At 39.4% G+C, this 22982-nt stretch overlaps 1 protein-coding gene and 2 long non-coding RNA genes across 39 annotated transcripts in view; 1 reads left to right on the forward strand and 2 right to left on the reverse strand.

Annotated features, from left to right (window-relative positions):
• Nrxn3 (neurexin 3) overlaps positions 1-22982 on the forward strand; it is a 1549271-nt gene that overhangs the window by 784955 nt on the left and 741334 nt on the right. The gene's annotated exons all lie outside the window — the stretch shown is intronic.
• On the reverse strand, positions 3563-8158 carry LOC144377900 (uncharacterized). The gene is made up of 2 exons (XR_013439169.1): positions 7899-8158; positions 3563-7583 (listed from the first exon to the last, which is right to left on the reverse strand). It is a non-coding gene; the product is annotated as an uncharacterized LOC144377900 (long non-coding RNA).
• LOC144377899 (uncharacterized) lies at positions 8184-21173 on the reverse strand. The gene is made up of 5 exons (XR_013439168.1): positions 21069-21173; positions 20776-20947; positions 14148-14243; positions 9958-10109; positions 8184-9365 (listed from the first exon to the last, which is right to left on the reverse strand). It is a non-coding gene; the product is annotated as an uncharacterized LOC144377899 (long non-coding RNA).

Genomic DNA, 22982 nt, shown 5'->3' on the forward strand with positions numbered 1-22982 from the left:
AAAATTGTCCTGTCTCTCCCACCCCTCCTTTTTCATCTTACCCTTTTCTCCTTCACCTGCTCCCCATTATCTATGTGTTGGATTCCATCATGTAGCTCAGACACTGCTAGTTTTGCCTGCAGGATCTGGAGTCTGGGGACTTCCTCAGGTGTCTTGGAGTGGAGATAGGAAAGTCACTAGGACAAGAAGTGTTCAGGTCCATCTAGGACTAGAATCACCTGCAACACTGCAAGGGTGAAAATTGTCACAATAGTGGTAACTTAGACATTCGATGTCATAAGTGAGATGACGGAGACATGGTTGGCATGCTCTCTGTCAATAAAGGGCTAAGAATAGAAATTTACAGTTGGCTTCAGGAAAAGGACAGGAGAAACTGAAACTATTCTCTGCAGAAGCACCTCAAACCTAGTCTGCAGGCATTTCCCTTCAGTATCTGGTGACTCCTGTTTGGCATTGTGCATTGCAAATCAGCTTCTACAACAAAGAAATGAGAAAAAAAAATCAGGAGTCCTTCCCAGCCAAGAGAACCTTTTGATGACCCTATAGGAGGAGGTACCTCTTAGAGTGCAAAGTTTATTGAAGAGAAAGTGAGAAATAAAAGGATGTGAAAAGCAATCCAAACACAGTGTTGGGTGGACTGGATTTCTCTGTAGCACCCCTTGCCCTCACCCCTTCATTGACCTTGCCTCCTCTGTGTGCAGCAGAAGAGGTGATTTCTCCATTTCCTGGAATTCTAGGGGTTTTGGACATACATCCCTCCAATAATAGCTTTACTGTTATCTCTTTTTATGCAGATTTATTTTATTGCTACAGGATTATAGGCTCCTCTGGATAGTGTTTTATTCATCTTCTTATTTCTTTTACAGAGTAGTGTTTTATTCATCTTCCACTTTCTTTTACAGAATGCACCTAAAGAATTGTGAATCAAAAATGAAGCTGAAGTAAACATATTCATTTAGTTTTTTTGATTCTCTTCCTCCTCTTAGTTTTTGTTTTTTAAAGTAATGCAATAAACCTATTACTAGTGTCACCATACTTGCCTCCAAGAGAATAAATGATCTTTTCTAAGAATAAAAATTTTCTTTGTCTAAATCAAGAATGGGAAAATATCCAGGCTCCTGAGCATTCCTGCCCTAGTTCTCTGGAATTATAACTGCTCATTAAACATCTGTTTTCCCATCTTTTCTCTGCTTTTCCAAATCCTGTTCATCTTGCAAGACTGGTTTAATTTCTTACCTCTTCAATCAGTAAAAACATTCTTTGTCTACCAGAGAGGGAATTTTTTTTAAAATTTCTATCTATTACAATTAATTGCTGCTCACACTCAGCACAGGGGAGTTTGGGGAAAGCCCTTTGGAAAGAGTAGCCCTGGTTAAGGTCCTGCCTTTGCTATTCAGTGATGGTCATTTAATCCAGTGACCCTGAGTTCACTCACAGTGAAAATAAACCCCTGTGACAGATTGTGTGATCTAGAGGGTGACATGAGGCTATGTATATAAAATACTCATTCCAATATCTGGCATTTATTGAAGGTTCCATAAAATGCAACTGCTCTTATTATCTGCAAGTAACTTATCCTTCTGTCTAGATTGTAAATTTAAGGATTATGTATTTTTTTCAAGTAGCCTAACATTTAACTTATTTGCTTTTAGTGGAAAAGACAGACAATAGGTAAAAAAAAAAAATAAGCACATATCATAAAATTAAAGGTACTGATAATTGCTCCAGTGATGAATGAAGCAGAGAAACCAACAGGACCAGGGATAAAATGGTTGAGAAAGACTTCTGTGAGGCTGGGACACTTAAATAGAGATTGAATGAAGTGCAGGATACAGGGGAGGATGCTCAGAAAGGCACAAAAGAATCAGCACCCCATGACAGAGGCCAGGGGAGTACAGTTTTACCAAAAGGGATGTGATTGGTGTCAACTGCAGCTGCGGGGACTGAGAGAACAAGGGGCACCTCCCAGGAGGTCGCATTCATGATGAAGAAGAGGAGAGGGGTCTGGGGAGTGGGGAGAGCAGCAGATTCAGGGGTGTGCTTAGTGAAGCAGTCAGAGAAGACGAGGCTGGGCTGCAGCCAGAGGGTGGGGTGAGTGGAAGATTATCAGTCCATCCAAAAGACTCAATTATGCATCAAGGCAGAGGGAAAAGAGAGAAGTCAGTCATTCAGGGGAGACAAAATTGATGGAGCACAGCTGCACAGCTGTGAGGGGGAGGGGCTGATGAAATCAAAGGCAGGTGGAGGGAAAACTGGGGTGTGGGTAAGGCAAGGGATGCTCATGACTCCTCATGAAATATACTACAGAGTTTTCTGCTGAGAATGAGGGTGCACGGCAGTGAGCTTGAGTAAGGGGTATAAATTTGAGTTCGGTCATGTAGAAGAGGAAGCACATCAAAGAACATTTAAAAAGCAAAGTCTGTTCATTTTGATCTTGGGTGAAGTAAACCACTTGCTCCCTTAGTACACAAAGGCATCTGTCTGTCTCCACAGAAACAACCCTGGACCCCACTGTCCATGTCATGGGCTTTCATGAGATAACACATCAAAGAATGCACCTCTGTTGAGACAGTGCCCTTTGTCTATTCTACACCCTTCACATACATATACATGCATGCACCCACAAAAACATGCATGCCACTCTGTGTCCTTTTCAATTGATGAACAATCTGAACACAATGGCAAGTGCTAACTTCCCTTCAAGTCTGTAGTATGAATGTTGAGTTTATAATTTAGATAGGTGATTGTTACACATTTCTATTTTATGAAGTTGGGATTCAGATCATACCATAATGGGAGCTTCATTCTCTTGCTACAGGGTGTGATTGGTAGCTTTATAGACATGCTCATTGTGAGCCAGGGACCATCATGCCGGGCACTTAATACAAACACACACACACACACACACACACACACACACACACACACATATTCTTCCATTGGATATTTTTATTCCTGCTCTATGCATTGACAGAGTGGGAAATCAAGTTTCAGCAATATTGAGGAATTTTCTCAGGGTCACCTGAACAAAAAGGAGCCTTAAGATTACAAATATGGACCTTCCTGGCCTAAGACACACCATGTCACCTAGCTACAGTAAGAGAGCTACAGCAAGAGGTTGAAGAATAATAGTCTTTAATTTTGATACAGAAGATGCTCTTCAGCCCATGCTGGCTTGAATTTCCTGTGCAGTGGAGGGAGAGGAAAAAGTGCATTTTAATAAGCTTCAATTAAATTAATTTCATTTTACTTCTTTTGATGTATGGTCTCTTCAAAAAATCCAATTCTGCTGATGTTTATTAAGTGCCTCTATTCACTTGGAAAGTGCCGGGCACTTCAGGGGATCTGTGGTTGAGTATGATTTTCAGTCCATGCTTCAAGAGCTTCCAATCTAGTGGAGAGGACAGCAGTGTGCAATTTGCTCCAATCCCAGATTGAAAGTGATAAGCACCAGAGAAGTGGCACAAACAATAGGCTCTTAATTCAGAAATGCAAGGTTATGTGAATAATTAGAAAATTGACCCACTAGTGCCTAAACACCAAAATCATCACAAATTAGAAGTCTCATAAAGGTCTTTTATTTTAAACTTGATCATCCGTTTGTTTGAATGCATGACATACAGTGAGTGAAGAGTGTGTCGGAGGTGATGAAACTGGGGCCCAGTTTCTGCCAGGGACACGGGTGGTCCAAACTCAGGACTGAGACAGGAAGATGAGAATCTCAGTGGAGGTGCCCAATCCACAGCTGTTCTTGGTTGATTGTGTGTTTTGGCAGGCAACAGGTTGTTTAAGACATCAAACTGCAATTGCACAAAAATACCTTATGTGAAATTCTTGGTTTTGACATTTTTTAGGGTGTTTTTGAGTTGAGGAATCTGAACTCCAAAAAATTCTCAGAACTCAGAATGAGTCAAGTCCTTCATATTCCTAGTAAACCATCATTTTCTTGGGGGATTTAAAAGTAGGGCGATAGATGCTGCCATAAAATTGAAAGCTTTTGGAAAAAGTAATCTGAGTTAAAAATCATGAACTAGTACAACACGCTATGTGTCCACAGAAACTTAAATACTTCCTGATGCTTCATTTGCACATACATTAGGTTCTGTAAAGTCATTTCTGAAACACACAGCTCAAAGAAACATAGCTTCCATCTTCTCAGAATTTATGTCTGAAGAGGAAGATGGGGGAATGGTCCACTGATCAGTCAGAAGCAAGTTTTCTAGTGCCACTTTATTGGGATCACACACCTAATTGCAGGAGCGATGGGTCACTCCATAACTTTGAAACAGTACTATTCTCCACCACCACACATTTACTTGAACACCCTTGTGGTTGTGCTTGCCACACTCCCCCGCTGCAGTCCGTCGGTGCTTCTCTGATGGATGGCTGCAGCAGCATTTGGTGTCGCTTGGATGAAGTGATGGATGCTTTTCTCTCCTCTACGGCTGCTTGGAGCCAGAATACAAAAGTGCCGGTTAAAAGGTGATTAATCTTCCCTAATAGTGCTGTGTGATGCAAACAGGGCTTTGGCCACCATGTCTTCATTAGCCTTAATCAGAATCCACACTAAATCAGATGAGATAACCAGTGATTTGCTATGGAGCTGGGGGTAGAGGCCTCTTGAGCAAGTGTGGATGGCATGAGGTCCATTTGGAAAGGAAAAGGAGAGGATTCCCAGCTGCCAAGGATCCATAGGGAAGGAATTAAAGCTGGCATGTGTTTCTGGGCACTTCTCCTGCTAAGCACTCTGGTTGATGGAGTGCTGTCAGCCGCTCTGAGATAATGGGGACGGACACTTGGCAAGGGCACTCTTCCCAGCGTCTTTGTTTTATACATGACATTTGACCCTAGGGATTGAAACTGGGAATGTGGTTCACTGAAGGTAGAGAATGGATTCTTAATATCTTTGGGAGTTAGATGCATTTCTTTAAATAGCAATTTAGATCTTTATGCCAGTACCATTCAGAGTCCTGGGTTAGCACAACTGACCCTGCCTGCACTTACAAAGTCTACCTTGAGTGGGAGAGACAGATAAAAAGCAAATAAGCAGAGACAATGTAATTAAATATAATTGCCTTCTGAAGAAGTAGAAAAAAAATGGGTAAGCAATGAAAGAGCAGGACAAGGAGTGGTCAAGAAGACTTCACTGAGGAAGAGGCATTTGAGTAGCAATTCAGCAAAGCAAGGGATGCCTATGGTTGTGAGAGGGGCTATCTAGGCAGAGGGGACAACCAGCACAAAATTTAGTGATTCAAGTGGTCTATGTTTATTTCATTTTACATATGTTGGCACCGCTCAGGAATCATTCAGTGTGCCCAGGTGATGTTAAGTGAGCTAAAGCAGGTAAATCACTCAAACAGCAGCGTCAGGCACACTACCAGTGTTCAAAGGTATGTCCTGCTGCTTCTTACAGTTGGAACTTAAGCAAACGACTTAGGGTTTATACTTACATACACGTGATTTTACCCAACCACACTTATACATCATATCCTATAGCTCCAGGCAAGTCACCAGGAGCATCCCCCTTTCTTGTCCCTTATTTCCTAAAGCACAAGTGTATCAAGAGTTTAATGAAATGAAATGGATTCCACAGGTCAGATTTCACGGCTGACAACTCTGCAGTGTTTTAGTGAGGTTTTGCATCAATGTGACCAAATTACCCTACAAGAACAGCTTAAGGGAGGAAAAGCTTATTTGGGGCTCACAGTTTCAGTCTGTAGATTGCCGACTCCATTGCTCTGGGTCCAAGAGGAGGCAGAACATCATAGCTGAAGAATGGGGCAAAGGAAAGCAGGGGAACAAGGAGGCAGAGAGAAAGTGGGGGAGCCTTTGAGTAGATGCACCCTGGCAGTTCACACCCCCACTGACCCACCTTCTCCAGTCATGCTCCACTTGACTTCCGTTCACTCAGTCTACTTGAACTAGGAAGGACTGATTAGGCTACAGCTTTATAATGTAATTATTCCACCTCTGAACATTCCTCCATTGACAGGAGCTTTTTAGGAATGCCTCACATCCAATGTAGAACATGCAGTAACGTTATGTCACATCTACATATTCTATATCATATTCTTTAAACACACACACACACACAAGAGTGACAGCAATCTCAATTAGATGTTGGAACGGTATTCAAATATAGAAAGGAGTAAGATTTGTGAGCAAATGAAATTTTTGTAGCACCTGGCAGTTTGGAAGTTCATATTGCCTCTAGGGGGTTGGTCATTGTCGATAATCATCTGTAGAGGTATAATGGCAACAGTACCTTTCCAGGGGTTGGTAAAATGCTGCAATTTGTATAATGCTATAATTATCTCCAAAAAAGCTGCACTTATGTTTGGATTTCTGATATCAGTACTCTGTCAGTTTCTCCAAAATACTGGAAAATCATACTCATTAGTGAAATCTTGCTCCTGCCAACAAGACACCTTTTCAACTTTCTCCGCTTGGTAATAATAATAGCATTTGAATAAAGTATCTATTTAATAACTATTAACTAATGCTACCTCGAACATAAAGGTCAAAAGAGATCACACTAAGTCCCTGGGCCTCCTAGATGAAGACATTGAGGTGCAAAGAGGTACAGAGTCCCACTGTGCCAATTGAAAGAAAGCTGGCTGGGCCCTGGGCTGACTGTCTACCAAGCCAGTTCTCTCATACTCTTTATTTCTCCAACCCTCCCACCATGCTCCTGTCCTGGAGACCTGGCCACATTCTCTATTAATGGAGAAGGCTTTCCTCCTTGAGTCCTCTGGGATCCTTCTTGATAAAGTCTCTATAGTCTGTCCCTTAGCATGCATCCCTGCGGCTTCTTCTCATGGAGTCTTTATCCATTTATGTCTCCATTCTTGCACTTTTCTGCTGGTTTTCCAGCCTCCAGTTACTCTCCACCTCAACCAATCTCCTATCAGAACTTTTTTTTTTTTTTTAAATTTAAGCACCACTTTGACTCATTGCTATTTTATTGTTCAGACTCTCCATGGTTTTCAGTGTAAGGGGCTCTGGAAACTGCCTTCCCAATGCTTAGAATCTACCCCACCTCAATTATCCAACCTCATTTTGACTGTGGGGCTAAGTTCATATCCCTGGAGCATGCCAGGTGTATGCTCTTTATAATTTTTTTCACACTCCAGGCCTCACAGAAAGGGCCTCCTCTTTCCTAGATTTTCTACAAGATCCAGATCAATTCCTTCCTCCTCCATGAAATTTATCCTCCCTTCTCCTGGTGTATTGATCTTTTCCTTCTAGAACACTTTCTTAAAACTTAAAAGGTCTATAAAATGGTCCTTTTTATATAGTGCTTCAATAGAAACAGTTTTATCTTACAGAAGATGCGGCTTCCTGGAGCTAGATTACTTTCTTTAGTGATAGGTGACTGGATTTAGGTGCAGCTAATAGGAAACACAACTAACATCGTCTTAACCAGTTGGAGGTTGATGGTCACAACAAGAACCAGGAGTGTGCAGTCCAGGTTGGCTCAGCTGCTTATTTGCCACTGGGGAGTCACACTCTCTGTTAGTTCGGCTTCATCATGCTTTGTCATTGGCTTCTAGTCTCTTAGTCTCCATGCAGTGGCTGAAATTCTAGGCAGAAGGAACAGGACAATGGAAATCCACATATGTCAACTTGGTCACCCTTGGTCATAATTAACATGCCTCCTTTAGCTAAAAAGGAAGCTAGGAAATTTGGCTTGGGTCAATAAATGGTCTTCACTGAGCCAGTGTATTATGTCTGCTGTAGCAATGCTTCGTGAATAAGTCTTACATGCATACAATGCTCCATTCATTTTTCCTGGAGAGGCATTAAAGTGAAGATGATATGAATATTGGCCAGATTGGCTTTTTATTGAATAGTGCCATGTCTCCTGGTGCCCATGGGGTCTTGCGTGTGTTACTTACATTTCTAAGGTGGACTTCGTCATCAAACATTTGACAGAATAATAACACTGCCTCTTAGAGTCACTGTGATGATTACTTGAGGTGAAGCCCACAGCTTATTATGTGGCATATAGGATGTGCTCAGTAACCATCATTTCTTCCCCTTTCCTGTGTTGAAGTAGAGAAAATACCAAAAAAAAATTTTTAAATATAAGAATTTAATCAAGAGAGGTGATATCTCCTCTCAGCTAATCCAATAAACTCTTTGCAATAGGGGAAGATATCACCCCACTAACAGAACTGCAGAAATATTTGAGATTTATTTATCTTGTAATTAAGAGACGAAAGGAAATCTTCTCTGGATGTTTGTGAAAGTGTTGACCTGCGGATACTGAGGTATGTGAAAATAACTCACACATCTTAGGTGTTTAATGAGGATCAATAACAATTTCTGGGACCATCAGCTTGACAGTCCCATCACCTCAAATCACACACAGGAGCCCTGCTTTTGAAAGGTGACACTTGGTGGGAGGGAATGGCAGCACGATATCCAATTAGCAAGGTTTACAAGAAAGGCACATGATCAAGAATCATGCATGAGCCCAGGGAAAAAAAAAAAAAAAATATATATATATATATATATATATATATGTCTGTACATATTGCAAAGTGCATTCCGAGTTCCCCAACTTCTGCTCTTCATAAAAGAAGAACAAAAATTCCCATGTACTTCACTAAAGCACTTAACAGAAAAACAAAACAACCACATTGACCAAACAAAAGTTTTTGGGCACAGAGGCCTCTATCTGTGGATTTTTTTAATTAAAAAACTTTTATTTATGTGTATATTTACTTGGAATGTGTTAAAAAATCATAAATTCTTCTTTGATTTTGATGAAAGGAAAGGCAAAATGTTGCCAGATGTTGAGAGGCACAGTAACCAAGTGATTCAATCAGAATTCTCCTATGGGGACCCGGACTCTCTCAGTCAATGTCACAGAATGAAATAGTCTCCGATTCACCCAGCAGTGAGTTATTCCATCTGGTTGTGGCAATTAGGAGCTGAAGATGACGGGAAGTTAAATGACTATCTTTACGAAACAAAGCGAAACAGAAAAGAGAACAGCTGGGAGAGTGGATGGCTTGGGGACGTGGAATTGGACCTAGAATAAAGAATCGGTTACCTCCAGTTGCTGGTTACCATGCTGGTGCAGGTTAGTATGAATTGAAGGTTGCTGCTGGGTGACAGCAAGTAGCTGTCACTTGCCTGAAATATGACCATAGCACATATAGGGCAGCCTGGATTTAGGTACCTTGAATGCAATGTCCTCTTCAGTTAGGGGCCAAGTCACCAGATTAACTACCCAGGCAAGGGGGTCACACGTGAGAACCACAGGGCCATAGGTCTTCAGCTTTGTAAAGCATGTCACTGCCAAGTCTAGAGTCTTGGAACTCCCTGAGGTGGCAAGTGACCTTTCTTTGGCTGTGCTACAAGAAAGCAGATGCATATCTTAACAGCAAATACAAAGGAAATCGTGAGTCTACCAGCTTTCCCACCTGCCACTGCCCACCAATAATAATAATAATAATAATAATAATAATAATAATAATAATAATAATAATAATAGAGCTTCCTTCAGAGCTTATCTTTGGAGTTGGATAGTCTAGGATATGTTTTTGACTTACTACTTACTCAACTTCTTTTCATAATTTCTATAATAGGGATGATGCTGTTGTCTCCTTCATAGAGTTTTTTGAAGACAGTTTGAGATGATAGATATTAATGTTTTTACTAAAGCATATGCCAGGTGTCCGATAAATGTTAGCTCTTGTTAGATTGAAGTAAACTCAGTTAACAGCAGAGACAGAACTAGAACCCTGAGGCCTAATCCACTACTCTGGCATTGGAAAACATGACCCCCTTTGATTTTCGTATTTGTTATACCCTTTGTGTTCTGACAGCATGAGGCAGGTAACATAAGACACTGATATCAAATGATTAGGTCTATCCCTGCATGAACAAACAAATGAGCTATTTCTGCACGTGGAGCTCTCCTTCAGCATTCATGAAATGTCTTACCTAAACTGCAGTCTGGATCAGGAAGTCACCAAGTGCAAGGAGGTCACAGTTTGGTTCTGCAGCACCCTCCACCCACCTTTGCCAAGAGCAAACTGTGAGTGAGGGTAGAGTCTGACTCCTCATTAGCAAGGGAACGTCTTTGTGAGCAGCTCCTACGTTGAATGGAGTGGATCAAACAAAAGGGATGACAGATTAGGAACTGTCTGGTGGCTAATGTACTGTTTACTGCAGTATAAATGACTGGTGTTTGGGAAATGACGGATGAGAGAGAACACAAGTACAGATGTAAGTGGTTTCCAGGTTGCTGCAGTGGAGGAGACTCATGTTGCCTGGGGTGTTGATGGGGAAGGAAGGAGTCATTGGTGGGAGTTTCAGAGCCATGAGAAGAGTGTGGAGGTGACTTTCCCATTAGTCCAGTGATCTAGGAGCTGCCAAAGCTTTTGTGCCACATAAACAAGGTAGTGTGAAGGGGTCTGGTTCTTTTGCTGTTTTCTCACTGTGGGATCCACTGCAAATGGAACTCAGGCCAAGTGCAGTAGTCTCCCCAGAGAGGAAGCACAGGGACAGGGAGAGCAAGCCCTGAGCAATGCTCAGCCCAGCAGGGAGACCCCAGGAAAAGAAGATGTGGGGGAAAACAGCGATAAGTGCACTCAAAACAAGGCATGAAAGCAAGGAGAGAGAGTGCGCTGGAGCATGGGGGGATGTGGGGTGCGGCGAGGGAGAGGAGAGATGGAAGTAGAAAGGGAGGAGAGAATCCAGCATGTAGTTAATCTGCACTGATGGATTTGACTTGAATGATTTTGTGAGGTCCAACTTTCCCCAAGAGATCTTAAGAAGACTTCATTTGAGTCTGCAGGCTGTAGACTCATTATTTGCAAACATATCACCAGCTGAAACTTGGAACATATCACAAGATGTGACTTGTGTCTGCCTTCTGCTTTGTCAGAGGGTTATGTTTATATATTTATTAATTTCTCTTACAAATACTAATGGAGCAGCTATTTGGGGAAAGCTTCACCCTGGGGCTATGTTAATGAACTGACAAAAATGCCTGCCCTCATGGATCTTACAGATAAACTGGAGAGAATGTACAATACGTGTGATAGCCTATTAAATTATAAAAAAATAATAATAATGGAAACTAAATTGGTGTAAAGGGATAGGGGGTGGCAGGAAGAGGAAAAGCATGTGTGCTATTTTGGATAAATGTTTGGTAGGCATCTCTGAGATGTCCTGAGCAAAGAAAACAGTTGCCCATGTAGATATCTGGGGAGAAGCTTTCCAACCCAATGGAAGAGCAAGTGCAAGGGTTCTGAAGTGAGAAGGTATAGAGGGATATCAAAAGAGACCAGTACTTCTGGGAAAGAAGAAAGCAAATGGGAGAGTAGAAATGAGGACAGAAAAGTACAGGAGCTAGACACTGCATGAACCCTTATAATAGTAAGTTGGAGTATTTTTTTAAAGGCAGCAAACTAATGATATTAAAATATAGTTCTGATTGCCATATGGGAAATAGTTGGTGGGGGAGGCAGCCAGAGTGAAAGTAGATGGACCAGGGGCAGGGAGCCAAACTGGTGATGCTGGTGACTTGGACTAAGACAGTAGTTTTGGATTCAGGATATATTCTACAGGTAGATCTGATAGAATTTGTTTATGGAGTGGATGTGAGAAATTATTAAAAGAGTATATATGTACTTATATTTTAAAAATATTGTATTATGTCTAGCTCTTAATCCTTTCTTAGTTATTTAATGAGTTTTTTTTAAATGAGGCTTTAAGGCAATCATACTAAATTTTAAATTGAATTAAATCAAATGATAGCTACCCAAAGATAAAAAAAAAAATGGACTCTTATTTTGGGCTAAACTCTTTCTACGAACATGCTGTGCTTGGCCCCTAGAGTTTGAATTATTCAAGTCAACATTTAAAAATCCAGATGTCTGATGTCTTCTAAGAATGTGTAAGATTTGGAGTAAAGAACAGTCATTCCCATAGAAGCAGGCATCTGCAGGAACTGAGGGACCATTGCACTTTTCATCAGGGGAATAAAGTCTACAGTTCCTTACCATTACAACCTGGGCTTACTGCCTCCTCCCATCCCTGCTCCCCACATGGCCCCAGTGGCATTTCCATTCTCTATTTATTCCCTAGTGTATTGTCAGTCTTTGAAAGAGCCATTAAAGATAGTCATGAAGGTAGTTAAGGGGGCAGGACCTCAGAATTACTGTAAGCAGTGTATAAACTCATAAGCAACCCAGGTATTGTCTGTAAATCCAATTAATGTACATGCACATATGTGTGTGTATATATATGTGTGTGTGTGTGTGTGTGTGTATTTTAATCTTACTAAATTTTAATAGTCTATATGTTCTCAGTTAACAGATACTGAAAGTATAATTGCTTTGAACTGATTTGTTCTTCCTTTTTTTTTCCCCCTTTTTCTTCTTAAATGAGACTGTTAAATGTAGAAAGCTTGAGGACAGCTGATACAGGGCATCCCTCAACTTTACTAATGACAAAAGGGAATCCAAGTAGGGACAGTTATATGTCCCAAACCACTCAGCTAATTGATGGGCAGCAGGACCAAGGTCCCCTCATAGACTTCCCCTAGGTCTTTTTCAGTGCTTACTCACAAACCCTCAAAACCATGAAGATAGAAGGCAATGATTTTAAGAGTTTTGACTTGAACCTCCTTGATTCTATTTCAGGGAGGGCAAACTCTAGTTTGCAGATGGATGGAAAGGATTTTCTCCCTGTGTGAACAGACTGTAGGGCAGAATTTCTCAACAGCCACACTATTGACATTTTGGACTGGATGATTCTTTTGCGGGGAGGTTTTTGCTGTGTATTATGGGCTGTTCAGAAGCATCCCTAGCTTTGACATACTAGATGTCAGTGGCATCTTCCCCGCTCCCAATACTGATGTGCACAATAAAAATATCTCCAGGCATTGTCGACTGTCCCTTGGAGGGACCCAGATCATCCTCAGTGGAGAATTACTGGTTCTGGACAGACAACTGCTATTTTACCCATTCATTCAGAGTCCCAGGGAAGGACCTTCCATGCTCAGCAGCCAGGCATCCTGCCGACCCAAGAGCCATGCCTGGGCAGCTGCTCAGATTCTCCCATAAGTCCTCAAGGGCAAGGTATCATTGATTTACATCCTCCCTCAGAGACCTGCAGCTTTCACAGTTTGGTCCTATTTTATTATTATTTTTATAGGTATCTCTGTGCTTATTCACTTTCAAAAGACTCTTACTGATTTCCAATACCTTAAACTGCGTGGTACATGGCTTTTTGTCTATTTATCTATTTACCTCTGTTCGTTTTTAAAACTTTCTTTTATAGGGCTTTTAAAACAAATTTTTTCCTTTGCATTTTTATTGCTTTTTGTGCTCCTGCATGTCATTTTGATCCCATTTTGGTGGGGAGAGTGTCTGTCTCTGCTTATATCGATATCTGGCTACTGATATCTGTATTTCATTTTATGGGTTAGACTTAGTGTGTATCTCCTCAATCCTCTTTGTTCTTTTAACAATTGTTTGTGTTTCTGATTCCTTTGTTGACTTTTGTGTGTGAGTGTGGCCACTTGTCTTTTTGTCTGCCCTTTCCGTTTGTTTCTATTCAGCTATTTTTATGACCCCTTCCCATTTTTGGAGAATGACGGTATATGTTCATGATACTTCTGTTTGAAATTGCTTTTTTCTCGATTGCCTTCACTCCCCATTTCTGCCTTTCCTTTGGAAATGGCCCATCTGGACTAAGTTCCTATCAGTATCTCTTTTCTCTGGCTAGGAATTTCCTCAGGCATATGATAGAAGTTTTTTTTTTTTTCTGTTAAATGTTAATTCTAAAAGAAAGATAGGGAATGGACTTCTCTGTTAGCTGCTCAGAGGCAATTATCTTGCTTTATTTCATAGAGTTTAAATTTTATAAAAGACACATCTAGAATGTTAAATTCAGGAAAGTTTCAATAGTTAAAATTTCATTAAAAATCAGCATCGCAGAAATACATTTTAAATGATTCTATATCATAAGCAATTATCTGTGAAAACTCGTGTAATACACTTGAAGTCATCTATTTTTCTAATCCTGTTTGAAATAAAATCAATGATTGGTAAGAGAAATTGTCATATGAAGTTTCAGAAGAAAAAAACTATACAAACAGAATTTAGGGATTTGCACATTACCTCCCTCTTCCTTGGCTCCCGAAGAAAGCCCCCAGCCAAATACGAGAGCACCACAGAGTTCACAAGGACAGGGAGAACTAACCCATCTTCTCAATTCTGTAAGAAAATGAGAGTTGTAATAAACTTGCAAAACAGATTGGAATCCATCTGGTGTAGCCAAATTAATCCTCCTTTAATGATTGTTTATATTGTGTATCCAGAATCAAACTCGGTATCAAGAGTTAATCAATTACAATTTATAATCATTTAGGCTTCCTGAAACAAGAGGGAATTGCAAACGGAACAAAATTTATTTTATAGCATAAACATGTTAAAAACATGCCTCTTAATTGGACCATATGTAAATAAATCAAACTATATCTCCAATTTTTTATGGTCATTGTTTGTTGGTAATTGTGGTCCTAGGGAAAATAATGGCTGCTGAGTTTGCAAAGCTATGTGAAGCGGGCTCACATAGGTTTCTGAGCACTGGCTTCCCCTCAGAACAATCAAAAATGAAATCCTGAAAAAAAAATTAAAAAGCAAATGAGAAAATATTAAGTGAAGGGACTGTTTCTCTTCTCTTTAGTTTAGGATAAGTTTCTTTGGCATCCTGTTTGAATGTCATTAACCTTGATGATTTATCATTAAAAAGTCAACTAGAGGCAATTAGTATTTGGAGGGCACTTGATATATAGATGGGAAATCTGTTTTCTCTGAAAAATCGTACATATCTTCATCAGCCTGAAACTTAATGAAATTCTCAGTGATAAAGTTGAACTCAATTTAATTCCCTCAAATTTCAAGCATCAAGTTGTCATTGAGTACTTATTTCTGTGGTCATTTTGCTAGAGCTGGGGAGAAGACAGTTATTCAGACAACATCCCTATGTTTACAGAGCTCTCAGCTGATTATAAATCCCACATATTGTCAAATGTCACTGACTGAGGTCAGACCATTTCTACCATCTACGCTTAACAGAAATTTCCAAAAATGGTTAAAAAAAATTGCAAATTGCTCTAATCTACCAGAATCTTGGATAGGAAAGGTGATACATCAACTAACCCCCTTGTTCTTTTACTTCCACTTTGATATTTTGCAAATCTACCTACTCACTGAGGCTCAGAAACATCTTAACTGGGTTCTCAGCTTTTACTCTTCCTCCATTAAATTCATTCTCCACGCCACAGCCAATTCTTTCTGATATTTGCTGAGCTTTACTAGAAAATACTGGTTAAAACTAGTCAATGGCTCTTCATATCTTTCAGACAAAATTCACACCTTGTCTCATGACATTTGGTGTTTTTCCTGCACAGTACTTACCTGAAGAGAGAAAATGGAAGGTGATGTTAGGAAATTAAATACCAGATCTTGAATTCAAATCCTAATTATCCTTCTTGGTGTTCATGAGCAAGTGATTTTAGCACTGTAGAGTCAAGTTATTTAATCTCTGATCTGGGGGTGATAATGTCACCTACTTGATAGGTTTGTGTTAGTGAAAGTTAGGAAGGTGATTTGTAATAACTGTCACCTGTTTTTGTCACCAACTCCAGAGATTTATCCCTTCACAATGTTCTTCTTTCCTAGATTATTGAGTTCCCCAGTATGTGCACATGTTCCCTTTGTCTTCTTTCTTGTTCTAACTCACACTTGATCTTCAGGGCTCAGACTTTGACCTCTGCCAGGAATCGTCTTTGACCATCCTTGCACTGCCGGTGAGTTGCACTGAGTTGGCCTCTATGCTAACATTGCACACCCTGGATTTACTATTTTACTTTTCTTCTCTCACATCACACACACCTTGAGGGCAGAAACTTTGCCTTCTAGTTGAGAATAAATTGTCTTTGCAGCTTTGTTCCCTGGTACAGTGCCTATCTCAGAGGAGGCTCTCTGGAATCCTGTCTTCATTGAATGAGTGAACCCAGAGTGAGAATCTACTGAAAGGATCAACCTAATGCAGGTCACATTCCCGTATATCTGGATGTTGGGCTTAGATGTTTAGGAGTGGGCGGTTATTGCCATAGAACACTGGTATCTTCCAGATGTTCTTAATTTTCTTGGGAACAATGAATATGTGGTTCAAGTAATTCAGAGGCTTGGGGATATGTCTCTTAGTAAAGAGTTGAGTTTTTGATTAGACCTGCTTTAACTGCAGTGGATGAACAAATGCTACTTAGAATTTCAAAATAGTTCAGTTATAGAACCTGATTTTATTAATATGTTGGAAACCCCCAAATACTGTCTTTTTCAAATTTTTTTTAGTTAAAAATGGACATAATCCCTTTATTTTATTTATTTATTTATTTTTACGTGATACTGAGGATTGAACCCAGTGCCTCACATGTGCTAGGCAAGCACTCTACCACTGAGCTACAACTCCAGCCTCAGGACACTGTCTTAAGGAACCCAGCTTGGGGAAAAAAGGCCAAGCTATAAGAACTGCTGTAACCAAGACTTCTCGTTTTTCTGCTTGGTCCTAGGATTGTTTCAGGAGGTTGTCAGAGAACTAGTGAGGTATTCAGCTGTGGGATAGTTTCAGCTGAAAATTTTATTGGGTATTAACTATAACAAATCAAAGCCATTCTGTGATATAGAAGTGCTTTAGTTCCTAGAATCCAGTGCTATATAGGTATTTTTTCTGCTTCTGTGGTATTCTCTGAATATGGAGATGGGCCATGGTAAGCTTGTGTTTATGAGCATAATATAAATTTTTAGTATTTATTCAAAAACATCTGGGTTACTTGTTAAAATTACTATTGCTGGGGCCTCAACCTGGACCTACTAAATCATTCAGTTTGTGAGTGATAGACTTGTAGCCAACATTTGTGTTGAGCCCCACTGTGATTTTTATACTTCCTGAAGTTTAAGAAAAATGTTAGCTGTTTGGTTCTGAATAGAGGGCACTTCAGAATTAGAAAGGTTTTAATGGATTCATGGTTTATAAAGTGTGCTATTCAGTTTCCTAATACAATAACAAAATACCTGAGAAAATTATGCATAAAAAGGCTAACCATGATATTTCTAGTCCAAGAAGCGGGTGGAGCACATGGCTTTGGGTCTCTGATAAAGTAGCACATCATGGAGTGAGCATGTGGCAGAGCAAAGCCACTTACATCATAAACCAGGAAACAGAGAGGAAGGGATTGGGTTCCATAATCTCCTTTAAGTGTATGTCCCCCAGTGATCTAAGAACCTTCCATTAGGCCCCAACTGTGTTTCACCACCTCACAATGGTTTCACACTGGGAACCAAGCCTTTAAGACTTGGACCTTTGGGAGACAATCATCCTAAAAACATAGTACAAAGTTATTTCTATGAAGGCATAAACCATCACATGTAGAACTATTACTATCAGCATGGCCCTTACTTCATATACGTACAATATAACACACTGTATATAAAATAAGAATGTTAAGAGAAGACATTTAAAAGTTTAAAGACTAAGATGTTTTATTTTGCAAAAACAGTTATTAGGCAAGTTGCTTAACTGTCTGAGCCTTGCCATACCATCTGTGAGATAAGAATCATGGTGTCTGCCCTTTCTCTGCATTTGGGAGTGGGAGAGTCAAATGAGAAGGACAGAAAAGCAGGTGTGAAGTATCAGGTACTGTGAATAACAAGGTATTGGGATGATGCTTATATATTAATTTGGTGATGCTATTGTCTTGTTCTACATAATAGTATTTTTCTAAGTAACCTACTTTGGTTTATTGCTCTATGAGGTTTCAGAGTACATTTTGATAACAGAGACTTTAGAACACAAAATAATTTCAGATTTATTAAAAATTGAACATGATTGTTAGAGGTAGGGGAAACCTTTGGGATTGTGTAGAACTGAATTTTAGAGAGCATTCACTTAGAATCTGACAAAAGCTAACTATTAGGAATCATTATTTTAAACTATTCTAAATGATTCCGCATTCTAAGCGAATGCTCTGGAAAATGAATAGGAGACTCATTTATGAAACTAATCCTTTTCGTAAAGTCATGTGGGGGAAAATTATCAAGTCATCTCATGTCTAAAAATTGTTCCTCTGATATACAGAGCACTTAAAATAAATGGGTGGGGCTGGGGCTGTAGCTCAGTGGTAGAGCCTTTGCTTAGCAGGCATGAAGCCCTGGGTTTGATTCCCAGAAGTGTAAAATTAATTAATTAATTATTAAAATTAAATAACTGAGTTATTATAAATTAAATAAATAATTCACAGACCATAATAAAATTTATTAACTTTAGCTGCTTTACACTTTTAAGAAAAGGACCCTTATCTCTTATTGATATTAACCATTTTTTTAAGTGGAAGTAAATTTTCTAAGTTCACTCTATGAAAGGAAAATGGAAAAAAGCCAGCAGACAAGATAAATTTGACACATAATAGGTAAAGTCGAAGTTATATCCATGTATAGTGGCTAAGAATGAAGATACTGAGATAAATTATTTTAAGTGAGGACTGTCCTTTTAATGGGCCTCACTCCCTGACTCTGTCTCATTTTTTATTTTCACGAGGTTCTTAATGTATTCTTTTCATTATATAAAACATGCCGTATTTGGCCTTTTTATGAAAACGTATCTGATATTCTCCTTTGACAATCATTCATGTGAAAAGAACAGGTCCTATTTCTGTCCATCGCCTACATATTCATAGAAATCATGATTTCTCCCCCTAGTAAAATGTACTTTATGCTTATAGAGCATCCTAATCCCAGAAAACCAAAGCATTCAGATCAATAACTGTATCAATCCTGTTCTTCTCTGTCAAGTGACACATATGGTTGAGAGCCCTGTATCCCCAATATAATGCAATCTAAATTATACAATTTCCACTTCTACAAAGGGGAACAGGTACATGTGAAATAAAATCACTAGCCTGGGGTACATTCACTCCAAATTCTTCTCAGAGACTTTGTTTCTCTTTTTGTCTCCAGTTATATGTCTAAGTATTATTACCTTTATTTTTAAAATAAACTTTATTTATTTATTTATTTATTTATTTATTTATTTATTTATTTGGAGTGGATAGCTGAACGAAGTGGTGTACACCTGTAATCCCAGTGGCTTGGGAGGCCAAGGCAGGAGGATCCTTAGCAAAAGTGAGATGTTAAGCAACTCAGTGAGACTCTAAATTCAATACATAAAAGAGCTGGAGTTGTAGCTCAGTGGTCAAGTGCCCTTGAGTTCAATCCCTAGTACCAAAAAAATAAAAAAAATAAAGAAAAAAATAAAGAGTGGATGTATGGAGCTAATTGTTCCTCTGCTGTTCTAAGAACTATATGTACCTATGCGTGCGTGTGTGTGTGTGTGTGTGTGTGTGTGTGTGTGTGTTTATTACTGTGATAGTGGAATATTAGTAACTTGGTCATAATTTCATCCATCTGAATTTAAATCTTTCCAGGAAGGAAAAAAAAATATCAGTCACCCATGATTTTATTTTGCTTGATATAATCATTTCCTTTTTGAAGTCTGAAATGTATTGACGTTTTGCTGGTAGACTTTCTGTGTCAAAAAAAAAAAAAGTATTTTTATTCCACACTGTTAGGTGTTTTAAGACATGCATAAGAAACATTATTATAAAATTACTGAAATTAGAAATCAGTGGGTTTTTCATATTCAGCAAATACTTTTCTGACTTCTAGCTTCTTATAGCAACATTCCAAGATACCAAATGGTCTCCCTTGTTTAAAGCAACGTCATGCCTGACTTTTCAAATTTAATATGATCTTGTTCTGATGGTTTTCTGAAAACAAGAAAAACAATTTCTAAAAGCAAAAGGAGGGTGTGCCAGACACTTGCCTCACAATGACAGTGTTGCCTGTGAGGGAGAGCTTGTTACCCTGTGTTCTGCTCTCTGTTTGTCCCTATCTCTGAACCCTGGGGTGAATTATAGGCAAATATAATGACAAACAAACAAAGCAAATGTGAAAATGGAGGTCATAGGATTTGGAAGGAAGTCAGGACTGAAATGCATTATTATTATTTTGTGTTGTTTTTTAGTTCACTCGCTCCACCCCTCCCCCAATTTTAAGAAGTTACAACAAGGAACAGCTAAGGACAGATACATTGACAGCAGATTGTGGTTTATGATAGTGATGGCCCCAAAGAGATTTGGCTTCCTTGCTGACATTGAAATAAATTACATTACTCAAGATGTATACTAAGAAGGACAGATAATAAGTTATCTGGTGAAAGTTTGGTTACTGTTTTGTAGTGTTTTTGACTATCAAAATGAATGGAAGGCAAGAGGGGACCCGACAAAGTTAGGTGGGTTAATGTTACACTCTGTATGAATGACAAAATTTCCACTTTTATTGGATAAGAACACTCTAAAGCATCTCCAACAATAGCTGGCCACTCTTTCAACCTTTTTTCCTAACTTCCAGTACCTTTTGATTTAGTCCAAATTCCCAATATTTTTTTAGGTGACGTCACATTAGCTTATAATTTGGGTTTGGGTTAAAAATATCTTTTTTTTTTTTTTTTGAGATGAGCCAAGTGGAAAGTATTAGCTCAGGTTCCTTATCCCAAAACAGAGTTTTTTGTGCAAACCCTGGTCCCAGGAGTACTCAAAAGCTACTGTGGAAACTTCACGGGAACACTGGGAACTTTGAGCATGACAAAGGTACCCCTTGAACACATGCATGCACAAATGTATACCTGCAGGAAGCTCTCAAACCTGTGACAAGCATTTCTGCCAGAGACTGAGCACTCAGGTGTCCAATTCCTTGGAGTACGTTAGGCAAGTCTTCGTCATTGTGGTACATGAAGGCCACATCTGGTGTCTTCTGAGCTTCAGTTGCCACCTTTTAAATCTACACGTTCATACCAGCTAGAAATTAAATAAAAATAAAATGAATGTCGTCTGGTCACTTAGAATTGGAATGGAGGAAGAATGCCCTCGTCCTACAAGGTACCTCAACTCTGAAGGTAAAAGAGCTTGAGGCTTCTACCTGTGTTAGAGAATAAAGTGTCCTGACGTCTCTCCTCCCTCCTTTCTCTTTGGTGTTCTCTGGCTCCCTAGTGCCACATTGAGGGGAGATTCACTCCTAAAAGAGTGTGTCATTTTAAAGTTGACTTTCTCGGAGCTGAGCTGAGAGCCATTGCCAAGGCCAGGGGGCGTAAATTCAGTCCGCCTGACGGGAGATGAAGGGCTGTGGGATTTATGACTTATTTGAGTTCTCATACATCACCCTCTGTGTCGCTCGCTTATGATGGCCCTGCCAAAAGATAAAGAAGTGTAGGACGCTTGGTACGGGCTGTGGTGACAGGCCAGGGACAAATGTCTCTGTTGGGTAAATTGATTTGAATGGCTCTAGTGAAATATCAGGTTAGGCTGAAAATATGATTGGGTTTTATGTTCCTGTTGACTTCACACACTGTCGTGATTCCCAGTCCTGGACAAGTTAATTAAGGCACTCTCTGGGGGGAGTATGGATATGTGTACATCCATATCATAACTAGTATCAGTAAACACCACCAGGCAAAACCCAGACTTGAGAGCATGTGATATATTGAATCCCCATTGAATACTGGAAATATTACTTGCAATTTATAGAATATTTATCTGGGTAAAACTGTTGAGAATGTTATTTCTTCTTCTACACCCTGAGCCAACAGGCAGAGACCTAAAAGCATAAAAATACATAATGAAAAGACAGAGAACAGACAATTTATTGTATCCTGAAAAAAAAATTTAGTGAGCAAACTTAAACAAAACAAAACAAAACAGTGAAGAGAGAATTTTTTGCTTTATGTGAAAGTAGGTTTGTGTTAGACCACTAAACCAAAGATTAAATCGATGGACCACTTTTCAATTATGAAGAAAAACATTTTTATATGATTTTTTGAATGTGGTTATTTAGTTAAAAACAATTAGGTTTACATTTCTTTATAGGACCACAATGGCTAGCAGATTTCTTTAGCATTTAACATTGTTCCTAAATTTCTGAATTGGCTTCTCGCAATAAGATGCTTTCCTTTCTGTTTTTATTACCAGTTAATTATTGTTGACTGCTTATAGTTTCTTTCTTTCTTTTTTTTTTTTTGAGCAAGAAGGAGTGATTCCAACTTCCAAAAGTGTTGCAAAAACACTTTATACTTTTCCTTTGCAGAAAGAAGTCCTATTACATCAAAATACCTTCCAAGGAGAGCTTTCCCTTGATGCTGAGTGCTGAGCAGAAACCCCTGGCTACATGGCCATCTCTTCCCTGGGTCTATATTGAAGTCTGGGCAAATTCTCCATCTTTCTTCCTTTGACCTAATGTATTTTTTTATTTCAGTGGTTGAGAGTTCTGAAATACTATCTTTAATGAGTGTGGGGAGAATTGTTAAATTGGGTTTAGAGAAGAATAAAACCTATGGTTCAGTGTGTTCTACTTTTAGAATCAAAAAAAGCAAGAGTCAGCATCTGAGAGTGTTGTGCTCATATGTCAATGTGCTGTGGAGTGAGATCATCAAAACCAGGCCTTCCCTTCTGAGGAGGGGCACCAGCGTGATCGCAAAACTTGACATTCTCTTTGTGGAATATAGAGCTGCCCCCATCTTAGAGGTGGTCTTTACGATAGCACAGACCGGTCCTCTTCTACTTTTCATCTCTGGGTGACATATCACTAACTGAAAAAAATCTGTTTGCTCAGGTCTCATTTTAGGAGATTCTTTTTATCTCGTTTAATGGACATCACAACTCTTTTGTGGGCCTGGTTGTTCTGCTAGTTCCCAACTCACAACTGTTGCAACACACTTTCCACTCTACACTCATATAGACTTCTCTCTTTATCTCCATTTTTGTTTCCTATGAGAATATCTAGAATCAGAAAGAATCTAGAAAGCTGTCCAAAGGCAGCTTTTGTCCCAGTTGAGCCTGA

This window comes from Ictidomys tridecemlineatus, chromosome 5 (assembly GCF_052094955.1).
Source record: "Ictidomys tridecemlineatus isolate mIctTri1 chromosome 5, mIctTri1.hap1, whole genome shotgun sequence".
NCBI lineage: Eukaryota > Metazoa > Chordata > Mammalia > Rodentia > Sciuridae > Ictidomys > Ictidomys tridecemlineatus.